Raw genomic sequence first — 16,720 nt, 5'->3', positions numbered from 1 at the left:
CTGCTTCCTCTGTTGGAGCAACACGAGTGCCCTACGATCTTCTTGCCGGATCTAGCTTCGTGTCACTATTCAAAGGATGTCCTGGAGTGGTATGAAGCCAACGGGGTTGTGAGTGTGCTCAATATACCCCTCGATAAAAGGGAGCTCATTAAGTACAGGGTTTTCCATTTCGGGCTTCCGAAAGTATACAGTCCTGCGCTGACAACCGTTTGACATAGCTGTCAACCAAAGCGTCATATCGTTAGTTGAAAGTCTGCCATTTTACAATATGGATCGTTTTAGCATCGCACAACGTGTTAATTTTGTTAAATTATGCTATAAAAATTATGAAAAACTGGCAAATGTTTTTCGAGCATTGCGGACGGATTTTGGTCGTCATGGACGGCCTACAGAGCACACAATCGCTAATGTAGTGCGTAAATTCGAACAAACTGGATCCGTAGCGGATATTGTGAAACCTGTGCATCATCGTAATGTGCGTTCGGCCGACAATATTGTTGCTGTTGCTGCCAGTGTGGAGGATGACCCGAATGTTTCGATTCCACGGCGTGCTCAGCAATTGGGATTGTCAAACACATCATTGTGGCGAATTTTGCATTTGGACTTGCACCTACATCCATATAAAGTCCAACTGGTACAAAAATTAGAGCGTGGTGACCACGGAATGCGTCTGGCATACGTCGATTGGGTGAACGAACAACAGCAGCAAAATGCTGAATTTTCGCATCAAATTTTCTTCAGCGATGAGGCACATTTCGAGCTCGGTGGCTATGTGAACACCCAGAATTTCCGTATATGGGGCTCAGAAAATCCACACGTGATTGTTGAGAGGCCATTGCATCCGCCAAAAGTCACTGTTTGGTGCGCATTATGGTCTGGTGGAGTCATCGGGCCGTATTTCTTTGAAAATGAGGACGGCGAGACGGTAACTGTGAATGGTGAGCGCTATGAACATGCGGAACCAATTTTTTTTGCCACAAATTGAAGATATGGATACGGATGACATGTGGTTTCAGCAGGACGGCGCCACGTGCCACACAAAACGCATAATTTCGCGTTTTGGTGATGCCAATTGGCCGTCCAGATCATGCGATTTGAACCCGCTAGACTTTTTTTTGTGGGGTTATGCGAAAGATCGTGTCTATGCCAACTTTCCGCAAACTCTTGAACATTTTAAAGACAACATTCGTGAAGTTATGACCGAGATACCGCCCCATATGTGCCGAAAAGTCATCGAAAATTACCTGTTCGGATCAAGGTGTGCGAGGAAGCCCTAGGTGGACATTTGAATGATGTTGTATTTCACACATAATGGCATAAACCAAACTTTAATTTGAAATAAAAGTTTCATCGAAATTCGAATTCTAAGTGTGTTTTATTTCAATTTACTTTCGGAATTTAAAGTTGGAAAACCCTGTAGTTTCCATCATTTCAAGAAGTGCATTCATAATCGATACTGGCAACACGTCATCGTGGGGAGAAGATCTGTCATGTTGTTACATAGCCCCCTCCTCGATCACAGACCGACCTCGAGGTAAGGCTAGGCGCAAGTTGAGACGCGCATAGCGCGAGTAACTTGCCGCGATATAGCGCCTGTTTTTGTGGCTAATGAAAACAGATAGAACGGCGCAAATTTGCCAGATAACGCGAGATTGTGGAGCGCTCGTGAGACACGACTCGCGTGACGCTGTGGCTGAACCACAGTTTCTCGTGCTGGTCGTACCGGTCGGGTGATTGTGTTAGTAAATAAATATATCGCGCAAAACTGTGTGAATCAGACATTGTATGCGAGTGGCACGTTATTTACACCAAACTGCGACTGAATATGCGCTCCACCACGCTACGTTCGTGGCACGTATGAGTCGTGTTGGTGGTCTCGTGTTCGTTTACGAGCGCTATACGCTTCTCAATTTGCGCCTTGCCTAAGACGTGAAGACGTGCGCAGTGAATAAGCACTCGGATGCACCAGGTGATTTCCGTCTGGAGTTCGTGCCTCACAGGGGTCACTTTCGTATCCAAGGTCATGAACCCCTTCGTATCCAAGGTCATGAACCGGAGTTAGGACCCATCGAAAAATACTGGACTATTATGAAGCAGGCAGTACGGTAACATTCCAAGGAGGTCAAATCTGAGGAAGACATGAAGAAAAAGTAAGCTTCCGAGCAGAAAAAGCTGCAGCCAGATGTTACCTTATGAGAACAGAACCTTATGAGTGAAGTTAAGCTTAATGTTCGGACATACGGTACTGGTATTGAAGTTGAATGAGATAAACATGCCAAAAGCTTACTAATGGATTATAGTTTATTGTCTGAAAGTTTGGGATGTTGTATGCTGGGATTTTCTACAACGTTTTTTCCGTGATGCAATTTGATGTAGGACATCCGTTATGTCCCGTTAGCCTTATTGCATTTCTGGTAACTATCTAGTTAAATTGAGCAATGACAGCTAAATTGACGGTTGACTGAAGAATCATATTATGTCACCCACGGGCTGCGAATGAACGAATGATAGATAAAAATGCTACAAGATTAATAGTCCTTAAATGAACGAATGAAAACAAACAATTGTCCCATGAAAGAACAAAAAGAGATGTTGAAATTATCGTTTTCGAAATAAAAAAGCTAATAAATAGCTGGAAAATTTTAGGGTATGATGGTTCCTCAATTGAATTGTTGGATCGATCCTCATAAGTTCTTGATAGTGTTTTGATCTGGTAAACCTCTGGACCAGTCCAGAATCTGAAGCCCCTATACATCAAACCATGTCATAACTTTCCGGATTTTATGAATAAATGCCAAATTACCCATTTATCACGGTGTTTTTGATGCAAAAACAGAAGTAAATGATTCTGAAGTACTTCATTGCCCTTCTGACTATGCATTCGTGTTGATGAAAAGCTATCTGAACCAGGCCTTTTTGAAAACATATTCCCTTTCCATATAAATGATTTGATAGTTTTAACTTCTATTGTGCTTAATACGTTGAGTCCGGTGTCGGTTCCCACACCCAAAATCGATTTTTAGGTCATGTTTTCTCATCCCGATTTTTTACGTGAATCTGTACTTTTTTTTATCGAAAGTCATGTGGCATACCTTGTATATGCTGCAAACTGATTCAAATTTAGTGATTTTGTGATTGTTTAAGGAAACTTTCAAGTTGAACTTCGCAAAACCTTTTTCAACTTGCCCCGGGTACCAACAGAAGCGTTCTATTTTGATCTTTTGTTTGTATTTGTGTCACCATTCATCCATTTTCGATTGTTTAGGGTGGCTTTACTTAAAACGCTTGGAAAACAAATAATAAAGGGTGGTCGTATGATACTTAAACGCACTGTATATTCGATACACTCATTATTAACCCTCCTGTACTCACGTGCAAAATCATAACACGTATACTCGCGCACGGTGTCACAGACCGAAAATTGAACTTCTCTGTAATGTTGCCATTGGGTATTTTTCAGACTTTATTAGCATTTATTTGAAGGAGAGGGTACGATTGAATGAAAAAACTCCAAAAAAAAATATGTTTTCTTCATCTTTATTATGTTTTAATAGTCATCTAATTCAGCCTCCTCAAAACAGAGTAATTTTTGATACTCCAACACAAATAACGAAATTCGAATTTTTCACTCTTATAAATTAAAAGTTAGCAACTGAATATAGTTCATGGAGGTATAAAGAGCTATAAAATATCGATTGTGGTTTCATTGGAGTAAGAATCAGAACATAGCATAACTGCATGCTCGAAACAAACATGTTTTTTACATTTCATGCAGTTGTTGTGTATTTTCGGGTCTTTTATCAAAGAGAAGAATGTATATCGACCTTCTATATAATTACCAGATGATAAACGTGCTGGAATATAAATTTTGCATATTTCTAATATTGTTTGTCTCTGTATTCTTGGTAAACTAAGAATTAATGCTTTTTTTAGATGGGGCATGAAAAATGATATAAAAGGATTTCTAGGAACTTCCTTTTCTTTTTCTTGTTTTCTTGTCGATATTGTCCTTTATAAAACAATATCCCCGAAACTGTAACTGTTAATAATTAGCATAAGCCACCGATTAGTTTATAGTTTACTGTTTACACTCATTCCACAAGTGAAATTCTTTCACAAGTGTGTATATGTATGATCATTAGATTTAGCGAATAACTATACGAAAGTCAAACATTAATATTTTGCTTTTGAATGTATGAATCTAACGACGAATATATCGACGAATAATTAATATATGGATCCGTTCAATCCAGTTACAAAAAGGACTGGAATCAAATAAGAATAGTCCGGTGATGATCTTATGCATTATATGCAATAAATATTCCACGGCACTAACATTAATTTATACGTTTCATTCAACAATATTCTAGAATATGAAAAAAGGCACCTGTCAAAAAAAGTTACTCCTATACTCGCGTCGGTGTGTCAGACCGAAAGTGTTAAAAAAGTGGCACACGTCCCCATTGTACCAACACATGCGATACGCTAAACGATGACGAACGACGAATAACGAAGCTGGAGAGAATCACAAAGTCGTTGTGTTGATTTTTTTTTTTTCCAAAATATATATTTTTATAAAGGCTCATATGGCGTTAGCCTCACGGGGCCGGGAGTTCAATACAATTGTTCTTATTATCTATGTTAGTAATATGTAACCGATTACTCGCGGTTGGCTCGAGGTTAGTATTACAAGTGTTTTCGTAATTGGGATGTTGCTGTCTCCAATGCTCTGTACGTGTGCCCGACACGGGATACTTCCTATTGGGATGCAGCTGACCATTAATCAGCAACGCCCCCCTAGTCTGTACCTCATATCTAGCGTGGTGCGTCTTCCTCGACTCGAGGAATCCAGGATAGAATGGTCACTAGCCGGCGCAATCATCAGTTCGTGTAGAGTTGTCATGATCGGTACAACCTATGGCTCTTGTTGAATGATCAGTGGACTGCACAACCTTTGGCCCGTGTGTCTGTAAAGAGTGTGTGTATGTATTGCCGCGACTAAGTAAAAGTTTATCGATCGGATAGGAGGGATATGAAACGGGGACACAACGAAGGAAACATCATTAAACGTTGACATCGGCGTTTCTGAGGAACAGGTATAGATGAAGCAGAAGATCAGGATCACGGCTACCTAAGATATCCCGGACGGGGATATCCGATTGTCTGCCTTGTGCTCTTAGTGCTCTAGAGAGCTGAGAGCGAGCAGCATGGAACCGGATACACGACCAGACAACATGCTCGATGTCGTGGTAGCCATCGCCACAATCACAAAGATTGTTTGCTGCGAGCCCAATGCGATAGAGATGCGCGTTTAGGTTGTAGTGATTGGACATAAGCCGAGATATCACGCGAATGAAATCACGACCTACATTCAATCCCTTGAACCATGCCCTCGTCGAGACCTTAGGGATAATCGTGTGTAACCAACGACCGAACTCATCTTCACTCCACATGCGCTGCCAACTAACGAGTGTGTCCTGACGAGGAATGTGAAAAAATTCATTATAGGCAATTTGCCTTTCAAAAAGTGTGCCTTCTGAAACGCCCACCTTAGCTAGCGAGTCCGCTTTCTCATTCCCCGGAATCGAGCAATGAGAGGGAACCCATGCTAAGGTAATCTTGAATAATTTTTCGACCAAAACACTCAATAGTAGTCTTATTCTTGTTAGGAAATAAGATGAGCGTTTATCAACCTTCATTGAGCGGATTGCCTCTAATGAGCTGAGACTGTCTGAAAAAATAAAATAGTGGTCGATGGGCAATGTTTCAATGATCCCCAGTGCGTAGTATATCGCACCCAGTTCAGCAACATACACGGAACAAGGATCTTTGAGTTTGAAAGAGGCACTGGAATTTTCATTGAAGATGCCAAAGCCAGTGGACCCGTTTATGAATGAACCGTCAGTAAAGAACATTTTATCAGATCTAACTATGCCCCAAAATTCTGCCGAAAATATCGGCGGAATAGAATCTGAGCGTAGATGATCTGGGATTCCATGGATTTTTTGTCGCATGGACAGATCAAAAATGACAGAGGAATTGCAAAAGTATGGGAAGCAAACTTGGTTGGAGATGCCTGGTGAAGGGTGCACGTCGTGGGTAAGGTACTCATGGTATAAAGACATAAAACTTGACTGAGGAGTCAGTTGGAGTAGATTTTCGAAGTTATCAATCACCAATGGATTCATGATCTTGCAACGGATGAGAAATCTGGAGGATAATTCTGTGAACCGAAGAGTAAGCGGGGGTACTCCTGCCAAAACTTCGAGACTCATCGTATGTGTCGAATGCAAACACCCCATGGCTATACGCAAGCAACGATATTGTATTCTCTCCAGCTTGAGAATATGAATCCTGGCAGCTGATCGGAAGCAAAAACTGCCATATTCTAACACTGATAATATCGTTGTTTTGTACAACTGAATGAGGTCTCCTGGATGGGCACCCCACCATGTTCCGGTTATTGTTTGGAGAAAATTGATTCTTTGCTGGCATTTCTGTTTCAAATACGCAATGTGTATTCCCCAGGTACATTTAGAGTCAAAATATACTCCAAGGTATTTGAAAAACATCGAGTGCTTGATCGTTTTGCCGGATAGGTGAAGCTGGAATTGGGCGGGTTCGTGCTTCCTAGAAAAAACGACCATTTCAGTTTTCTCCGTAGAGAATTCGATACCCAGCTTAAGAGCCCACGTGAACAGATTGTTCAGGGTATCTTGCAAGGATTTTTGCAGAACGGCGGGATTAGTACCCGTGATGGTAATAACTCCATCGTCTGCAAGTTGTCTCAGCGTGCAGTCTCTAGTTAGACAATCATCTATATCATTGACGTAAAAACTGTACAAGAGGGGGCTTAGGCAGGAGCCTTGTGGTAGGCCCATAAAACTGTATCGAGAAGATTTCAAGCTGCCATGATTGAAAAACATGTGCTTTTCTGACAGTAAATTGTACAGGAAATTATTCAGAATTGGTGAAAGTCCACGATTATGAAGTTTATCTGAGAGAATTTCCATGGAAACTGAATCAAATGCCCCTTTGATATCGAGAAAAACGAAAGCCATTTGTTCTTTGCGAGCAAATGCGATTTGGATTTCAGAAGATAGCAGCGCGAGACAATCATTCGTCCCTTTACCTCGGCGGAAGCCAAACTGCGTATTTGATCGGGACAAACCTTCCTTGCAAATTTGAAAATCCAACGGTCAGAGTATTCCTCACTTTCATTGGTATGGTTCCAGCCACGCATTCTCCTAGCCGTATTCCAAAGAGTACTCATAGCGGTCTCCCTTGACAAACCATTGACGAATTTCCGCCAATATCCACGCTTTTTTGCTTTAATCAGACCTTTTAGTTTGGCTTCTAGAGCTTGGTGCTTTCGAAACCATTCCACTAGTCCAGTTTTCCGGAATTTTTTGAAAGCGGATGATTTTTCAAGGTAGACCTTTGAACATTCCTTGTCCCACCAAAGTGATGGAGGACGACGTCGTAAAGTGGTAGCAGGAACACGTTTCTTTTGAGCTTGAAGTGCGCTTTCGTAAATCAAACTCGATATAAAATTATATTCTTCGAGTGGAGGAAGTTCATGCATTGAAACAAGTGCTTCAGATATTATTTCTGCAAATTTTCTCCAGTCAATATTTTTCGTGAGGTCATACGCAATATCGACTGACTCACGAGAACCTGATTCATTGGCGATCGATAAAATTATTGGCAGGTGGTCACTACCGTGGGGATCTTGGATTACCTTCCACGTGCAATCCAGGGATAACGAAGAAGAGCAAAGTGATATATCTAGCATGCTTGCCCGTGCAGGAGGGTTGGCTATTCTAGTTGCTTCCCCAGTATTCAAAACTGTCAATTTGAAGTTGTCACACAGATCATGAATCAAAGTGGCACGGTTGTCATCGTAGAGTGAACCCCATGCTGTTCCATGGGAGTTGAGGTCACCTAAGATTAGCCGCGGCTCCGGCAGTGCCTCGATGATATCAAAAAACTGATGGCGGCCAACCATAGTTCTTGGAGGAATATATATCGAGGCAATGGCAACTTCAATGCCTGTCATCGATGGGAGAGTGACTCTATAGAAGGAGTGGCATTTTTTGATCCCCAATAGTACGCCACCAAACGAGTCATTTCGATCGAGGCGAATAATGTTGAAATCGTGGAAATTCAGTTCGTCGGCTGAAGAAAGCCATGTTTCACAGAGGGAAAATACATCACAGTTAGAACTATGAATTAAAAATTTAAATTGATCTAGTTTAGGGATGATGCTTCTGCAATTCCACTGCATTACAGTGTGTGGAGTCGGCCGTTTGCCACTGGCAAACGTCCGAGCATCACGGAGCCGTTGAAAGCACGTCTTACCTGTAGAACTGCTGATGAAAAGAAGGCAGAGCCAGAACGATGCAAGGGAGATGTAAGGCGTCGTTCGGTTGTATGCTGCCTCGAGCATTGGTGTGTGTCAACTGACGTGCACACAGTTGAACTCATGGTAGACCCTCGTCGAGTTGTCTTGCTTAAACCCCACCCCGGGAAGTGCTGAGGACCCCTGGTGCGTAGAAGAACCGCTTAAACCAGGAGGTACTTGCTTCGGTTTATTCTCAGCACGTTCAATTCGAGTTTTCATTCCAACTTGGGAAGTTTCGGTCGTCTTTCTGGGGAGTGATGGAAAAGAAGTAATTTTTCTTTTCCTGACGGCACCCTGCGATGTACCGGAACTTCCTGCATTGGGAGCGTCTGCAACAGGCTCGTCGTTCTGCAGAATGGAGTAGGGATTGTCCTGAGTCGTTGGGGCGGTACTCTTAAGCATTTCTGCATAAGTCCGCTTGGAACGTTCCTTTAAAGAACGCTTGAGTTTTTCCCCTCGTTGTATGTACACCGGGCATTGAGTAAGATCATGGGGGGCCCCGTCGCAATGAAGACACTTGCGCTCTTTTGCGCAAGAAGTCCCATCATGACTCTCTCCACAATCTGCGCAACGTTGTTTATTGCAACAATAGGCGGCCGTGTGACCGAGTTGCATACATTTGTTGCATTTCATTACCCGGGGTACAAACAACCGAACAGGTAAACGAAGAGCACCTATTGCAACGTAGTTTGGAAGAGCGGAACCCTCAAATGTCACTCGAAAAGAGTTTGTCCGATTGAGAACTCGTTTGTCATTTTTAAGTGACACAGACTTCAGTCGATCGCATTCAAGAATCTTCACACTTTTAAGTGAGGAATTCTTGAAGCGACCGACACCATCGAGTATCTCTTTTCGAGTCAAACCCTTTTCGTTTATTACACCGTCTATTTCAACGTTGCAACAGGGTACGTATACGCGATACTCAATCGCAAAGAGATCAAAGCGCGTTATTGCATTCGCTTGGGTCCTGCAAAAGACGACAACTCGTAATTTGTCTGGCCCCATCCGAGTAATTTCAGTAACTTTTGAAAATTTCTGCGTTAGTTCTTTTGAGATGCGAATGACATTAAGAGGTTTTGATTTTCGTCTAAAGTATACAATGAATGGACCTTTGAATCCCTCTAATCCCTTTTTCTGCCTTTTCTGAGAAATGAACGAATTATTGATTTCTCGGTCTGACAGACTAATGCGCGAGTATAGGAGTGTTAAAATTTTTTTTTTCCACATCAAATAGATTTTATAATTCTTCATTGGAAATTCAATCCCAATTCCTTCGGATGGCTTTCAAAATTTCATTGGATCCAAGGTAAATGGTATAAATCTAGATTTATTGTATGAAGCTTCCTCCCTACAGTTCGCCTACAAAACAGATTCAATTTTCAGGGAAGGTGACAGTACAGAATCCATTGAATAGCTCTCACGGCATCAATCAATCGCAGCAGATTATTACCCTGTTCATCGTTGCTTTTCCTGGCTACCAATCGAATGGCAGTCATCTCCAGGTAGTAAATCTGTGGCTCTCCCCAACCGATCGGTATGTACATTGCACCGTTGTTCGAATAGTAATTTCCAGCAGTCGTAAATTATGCAATAAATCAGCGTAAGCTTCCGAACCGTACGAACCGAGGCAAATGGACACTATTCGCACACACAAACACGCAGAGGGTACGACACATTCCGGTGGGTGGAACCAACAGGCTTTAACAGGCGATTGAGGTGGAGGATCGTCAGCTGTTGGTCGTGTTGGCCCCAGCTGTGTCTACCTTCGGTCTAATTAGCCATAAAACGCCAACACGCGTTCCACGGCTACCATGAATAGCCCACCGGAGACAGGAAGATTTTTTCCACGTTCGCACTCAAAACAATCGTGCCATAAAACAGTGGACGCAACATTAAATTTAATGAAAATGTAAAGAAGTAATGATTGTTTCTTCCATTTCGGTGACAGTCTCGTGTGTGCTGCGCCAACGACGAGATCTTAAATCCGCTGAACCGACTTAGGTTCAAGCTGCTCTCTTTCACCTTCTACCCACGCGCGGCCGTAACAAAATTGAACCAATTCAACCCTCAACCAGTGAGACACGTCCGTACCATCATTATTCTCGAGAAGTTATTGGCCTCTTGCAGCCATCCGTATCTGGGCAGCAGCAGCAGGTAGTGAAAGAAAGTGTGCTGCAATTGCCGTACAAATCACAAAACATAATCCTCTTCTTGCTGTTGCTTTCGATTCGCTCCGCCGGAAGATCCCCGGCGACAAATGGAGGTTTGGCCACGTCCGCGAAGCTGTGTATCTTAAACGATGATGTCTTCTTTATATCGCTCGTTGCGCCCACGCTTCGGTCACGAGATTCGAATCGGTGGTTTGAAGTAGTTCTGGAATATCTGACGAATTGGCAGCGAAATGCAATTGAAAAGGGTGGCCCACGCAGTCGACCGAAAAAAAAATCGCTTCAACATTTGCCAAGTTGGTTATTCAAGCTAAAGGGTTCCTGGCATGATGTATTTAAATGTAACGGTTATTCTGTCGACGGTGTCATGTTTGTGTCTCACATATTTCAGCCTTTCTTAGTATGAGAATAGTTGAAAACATTGCAACAAGTCTGTTTGCCACTAAGTCGCCAATTATCGGACCCATTTATCGCCAGCGGACGTAATGAGCGAGAAAAAGATCCGATCGGTTCCCACCGCAAGCAAACTCTATAATCGTATATCACTTGGAGCAATCAATTAAGCCATAATGATAAATGAACCTGTGCCCTGTTTCGAGTGGCCCCCGTTCGGGACCGGAAAACCTGTTACCGTTCAAATCTTTAAATTGGCATTAAGGCGATAAGAGCGATCACTTTGGAAAGGTACACCCGAGCGTGTATCGAGGGTAGCAGCAAACCACTGTGAGTGAGTGTCATGCCAAAGAAAAAAATAACGTCATCTCTGCCAGATTATCTTGTTTCTCATTAAAATACGGTTTTAAAAAAAGAAAAAAAAAAGCAGAAACAAGCAGATATGCGAGAGAAACGGGGGCGAATGCTAGCTTGACAATATTTAATACTGCGAGGGAAGTAATAAATACACCATTTTCTGCAACTGGTTTTTGCGTTGCTGTCACATACTTACATCCGTTGCTGACACGAACCATCAGAATGCCACCGCTGGAGGCTAGAGTTGCAGCTTTCTGCAGGATTGCAACAGAGTATGGAATCAATCAAAATGATTGGGTTGCCCGCAAAGTATTTGCTTACTTTACGAATGATATAAACTTTTTCATACAAAAAATGAACGCATAAAGATGTGAATTTGAAAACAAAAATTGTTTTTTATTGTGTCGGGGAAAAAGAAAAGTCGTATATTGTCAATATATGGCAACACTTAAACATATCTTGTGTTGTACTTATCGCATCGGGTCATACTATACCTAGGTAGTGCGGACTGAATCAAAACGGCTGTCAATAAAGATCCAATTGAAATGTCAAAAGAAATCCAACGATCAGGAGTGTTATTTTTCTTATGATAATCAACACTATAAAAAAGGTATTGTTATCGAAGGCAAAAATAATTAAACTTATAAAATAAACGAACTTCATTTTTCCGCCAATTGTTTAGTTGGCCATTGCATCTCTGAAAGAGAATCTCATATTCCAAGGTATCAGAACCTGACCGAATATCAACAAACTACAAATAACGCTTAGTTCACTCCAAGATTTTTTTGTGGGAGCGAAATTCGACATTGGCGAATTTTGATACGTACATATATAGTAAAAGTGAAATGTTGTGGGGACGTTTTTTTCTAACGTCGGTGAAAACAGTTTTGCTAGTGAAGCTGGCCGAATGAAATCCGCGTAATTACGATCCGCTAGTACTGGTTATGAATATAACGGTAAAGCAATCTGCGCTTCGTGTTGATGATGGACGTAATCTTCTGAGTCAACTACCGGCTTAATTGTGGAGAAGGCATTACGGTTTCTCACGAGGTTTCTTATTCGGTTGAAATGTAACGATGTATCTCTATCAAAATTGTACAGTCGCAAGCGCACTGAAGAGAGAACAGATGCATGCGATGCAATCCCTCGACGCCAGACCCTAAAGTGCAATCCACAGCTCTCCTGCAAAAGAATCGAACATGCTCCGCCAACGGATTGGATGATAGTTTTTGCTGTACAAGGACAGCACACCAGTTCGATTAAAGACAGCAGAGTGGTTGCGTACACTGCAAATTTGAAGCAGAATTTAAGAAGAAATTTAAGTGCTTGTATAATTCATTACTCTTCATAATTTCATGTATATTTCTATAGTATTATGTAAAATACAATGTACATTGTTATAGTTTAAGCGTGTGTTGTGTTTTGTCTCCGATGAAACGAGTCCCTCAATCTGCCACAGTGATGTGAAATTCCATGCGAATGGAAAATCCCCGCTGCATCACTGCAATGAAGGCAGTCTGCATCGCGCCCACGGAGGGAATTTTGTTTCTCACGCTGGACAATCCGCATAAAGGCTGCTTTGGTATCGCGCAGCGGGAATAAGTAGCAGTTTTTACAGTCCACTGCATTAAGACGCTATAAAAATAATCCTGAAAATGTGTATGAGAGGTTTGCTACACTTTTGGTTTTCAATAATTCAAACATCGTACTTACTCCACAGATACGCGAATCCTTATTCGGAACTACTTTGTCGTCTCCGCAAAAATCGGCCCAGCGCGTCTGTAAATACGTTTCCGAAGGAATACGATAAAAGCTAACGCGAACATTTTCACTCGTATTCGGGCACTCTTTCACTGAGCAACGCATTTTTGATGTCCACTTTCCCTGATATAATATTTCCCCGAATGAAATAAAAACAAACGAAGTCACAGTCACGTAAATGTTTACTCCTGCGATTTGAAAACATTCGATGAAAAGTGGAACGAAGAGTTGCCAGATGATTTTAAAAAAAAGTCTGTAAAAGTATGTGAAAATCTGTTAAAAATGTGGAAATGTCTGTAAAAGTGTGTGGATCTGTAGAAATCTCTTTTAACGTTAATTTTTCCAGATTCATTGATACTTTGTACATCGCGATGCACGTGAGATTGTCTTTTGTATATTATTGTATATTTTGTATATATACATCTTTTATATATACAGCCATTTCATGCCAAACCGACATAGTGGTTCTCAGATTTCGATGAAAAGTGGTAGTTTTGTTCTTTATCGCAAAACATTAGACCCTTTTTTATTTTTTCGTTAGGGTGATCATATAAATATTGAATGGACTTATCATGATGTAATTTTCGGTCATATGGGAATTCATTTTTCCGAATTTCCGACATTCCTTCTGAGTTTTCCGGAAACTTTCCGATTTTGCTCTCCACTATATTGACCTACGAGAAGAGACGAATACAACAAAATAAAGAAGGATAAAATCGGATCATCCCTTTTTCGAGGCCCGTTTACGAACAGATCTATATTTTCATTTGTATAGATAGATATAGGCTAACAGTGCGAGGTTGAAGGGATGCTCAAGGGCTGGGATAAAACGGTCTCTGTTTTCGCTCGGATGTATTCAATCTTAATATTACTCAAAGATGTTCAATTAACCTTTTCATTACGGCAGTGAGCTCCGTTGAAGTGCTATTCCTGTATGAAGCACTGCGCCGAAAAGTATGCACATCGCGCTGATGTGATCGAAGAGCAGTATGAATTTTATGTCGTCTAAAAACGACGCTCGTACACACAGCTCGTCGCGCGGATGTCGTCTATAGACTACGCTCGTAACGAAAGGGTTAAGGCTTTGAGAATCAACTCATTGTCGTTTGCTCAAAAGATATCCCTCTAGGAGTCATTTTAAAGGAAATTAGCGACGCACATGTTGCACCGTACGTTTGCTAAAAAATGATTCGCTTGGCGGCGGCAGCGCTAATTCGGTTTACTTGGTTTGTCGTCGGCTGTTCTTGATATTCTCGGGAAATTACAATCTGTTAAGTTTTACCAATCTCATCGATAGTTCTCATAAGTTCTCGACTCTGTTCCTTCACTGTCATGAAATTTTGAAGTATAGTATAGATACATTTAATGAAATTTTTCATTCATCGTGAAGAATCGTATTGTCTGTTTCGTCTGAAATGATTTCAGGGCAAAAGTACTTATGCAATCATGAAAAACGCTGACGTATACAATTTATTGTTACCAAACAAAACACCAACAGAATGCAAAAGATACTGAAATACTGTCGTCGGCTACTGAGCGATACCATGCTCACGACATCACTGCAATGCGACCTATTTTGCCTCGTAATCACTGTGGTGACACCGGCAGTTAGGCGCTAGTTTGCGCACATAACCACTGTGGTTACGCCGAACGACAAAGTGTTAATGAATTACTCAAAAAATAGGTCTAACGTCATGTGTATTGATATAAACTAAATATAAAAACTTTTTATGTATTAAAACTATGGAAAAATGTAATACGATGATAAAAAAATATTTTTGATGTGATAAATAGAGATCTCATTTTTCAAAAACCTGTGAAATATTGTTGTATCCAAAAAGTCTGCAACAAAAATTAAAAGTAATTTACAGATATGTCTGTAAATTTACAAACATATCTGTTAATCTGGCATCTCTGGTGGTCTGAGAATTTATTGCAAGAAATCGCTTGAAAAAATCCATAAATTTGCTTGAAAATGAAGTAGATTGAGTCCGCACCACTTAGTACTATACGGCTATTTAAAGACGACAATCTGCGCTACAAGTGTTGTTTTGATAGTTGTTGGCAACACTTGCCTGAACGCACCTTCCAATTAGATCAGACTTTGGCCAACACGTACTTTTAGTGACGGGTAGACCAATACGTCACTGGTTGAGTAGAAGGAAACGTAAAAAACAATAACACAGATCAACAATTGAATACATCGCTTATGCATTGCTCGTGGAAATCTTATGAACTCGTCCAATAGGTAAGGCTGATGTCACATTAGGCGGATTCGCCGCCGCGGATATCGCGACGGTTTTTTTCTCGATATGAATTCGCTTTCAAAACCGCCCCGCTCTGCGTGACATGGCTCATTCACAAAACACTGTAGATCCTCCGCTGCGGTTTTACTCGCGGAATCGGCGGCGGCGAATCCGCCTAATGTGACGTCAGCCTAAGAGATGAGATTTGTACTAAAAGGTACCTAAACCTAAACTTAAACTAACTAGGACTCGGACTTATTACATAATTACAAACTACGACTACGGACTACGACTAGAAACTACGATTAGAGACTACGACTAGGGCATACGACTAAACCTACTGAAGATTTAACGCTCGGGAACTCATTAAATTTGGAAAAGGGAAAACTAAACGTAAGTCTAAATCTACTAATTACCTTCCTTTTGTACCTACTTGATGAACAAAATAGTTAATAATAAATATTGTAATAGGAAATTATATTCTCGCAAAATTGGATCACACGACTTTCATTCACTTCCAAGAATTCGAGAATTATAAATTCGGAAACTTCCCGTTGAAATTCATTTCAACAACAGTGTTGTGATTGTCCTTTTCAGTCTCAAGTTATAGCGCGTCAAAGATGGAGTCCACCAAGCAAGAAACTCGCCATATTTTTCGTGTTTACTACCTGCGAGGTAAACTGCAACGAGGGGGGCCGAAAAAAATCGTGTAGTTTATGGACCCGATACTGTAACGATTCGCACAGCAAAGCGTTGGTTTGATCGATTTCGTTCTATTGTAGTGGCTGTCGAAGATACACCCCGTACTGGTAGGCCAATCGTCGTGGAAACCGATAAAATCGTTGAAATCATCCAAATAGATCGGCATGTGAGCACTCGCTCGATTGGCCAGTAACTGGGTATAGACCATAAAACCTAATAAATTTGCAGAAGATTGGATTCCAAAAAAAAGCAGGATGTATGGGTGCCACACGAGTTGACACAAAAAAAATCTTTTAGACCGAAGCCTGCGATGCACTGCTGAAACGGAACGAACTCGACCCATTTTTGAAGAAGATGGTGACTGGTGATGAAAAGTGGATCACGTACGACTACCTAAAGCGAAAAAAGTCGTGGTCGAAACGCGGTGAGCCGGCCCAAACCATCGTCAAGCCCGGATTGACGGCCAGGAAGGTTTTGATGTGTGTTTGGTGAGATTGGAAGGGAATCACTATGAGCTGCTCAACTATGGCCAGACCCTCAACTCGGTTCTCAACTGTGAGCAGCTTGACCGTTTGAAGCAGGCAATTGACCAGAAGCGGCCAGAAATGATCAATAGGAATGGTGTTGTTTTCCACCAGGACAACGCTCGGCCTCACACAGCTACGGGAGCTCGGATGGGATATCCTATT

This window comes from Toxorhynchites rutilus, chromosome 3 (assembly GCF_029784135.1).
Source record: "Toxorhynchites rutilus septentrionalis strain SRP chromosome 3, ASM2978413v1, whole genome shotgun sequence".
Classification (NCBI taxonomy): domain Eukaryota; kingdom Metazoa; phylum Arthropoda; class Insecta; order Diptera; family Culicidae; genus Toxorhynchites; species Toxorhynchites rutilus.
Note: the sequence above shows the minus strand (reverse complement) of the source record.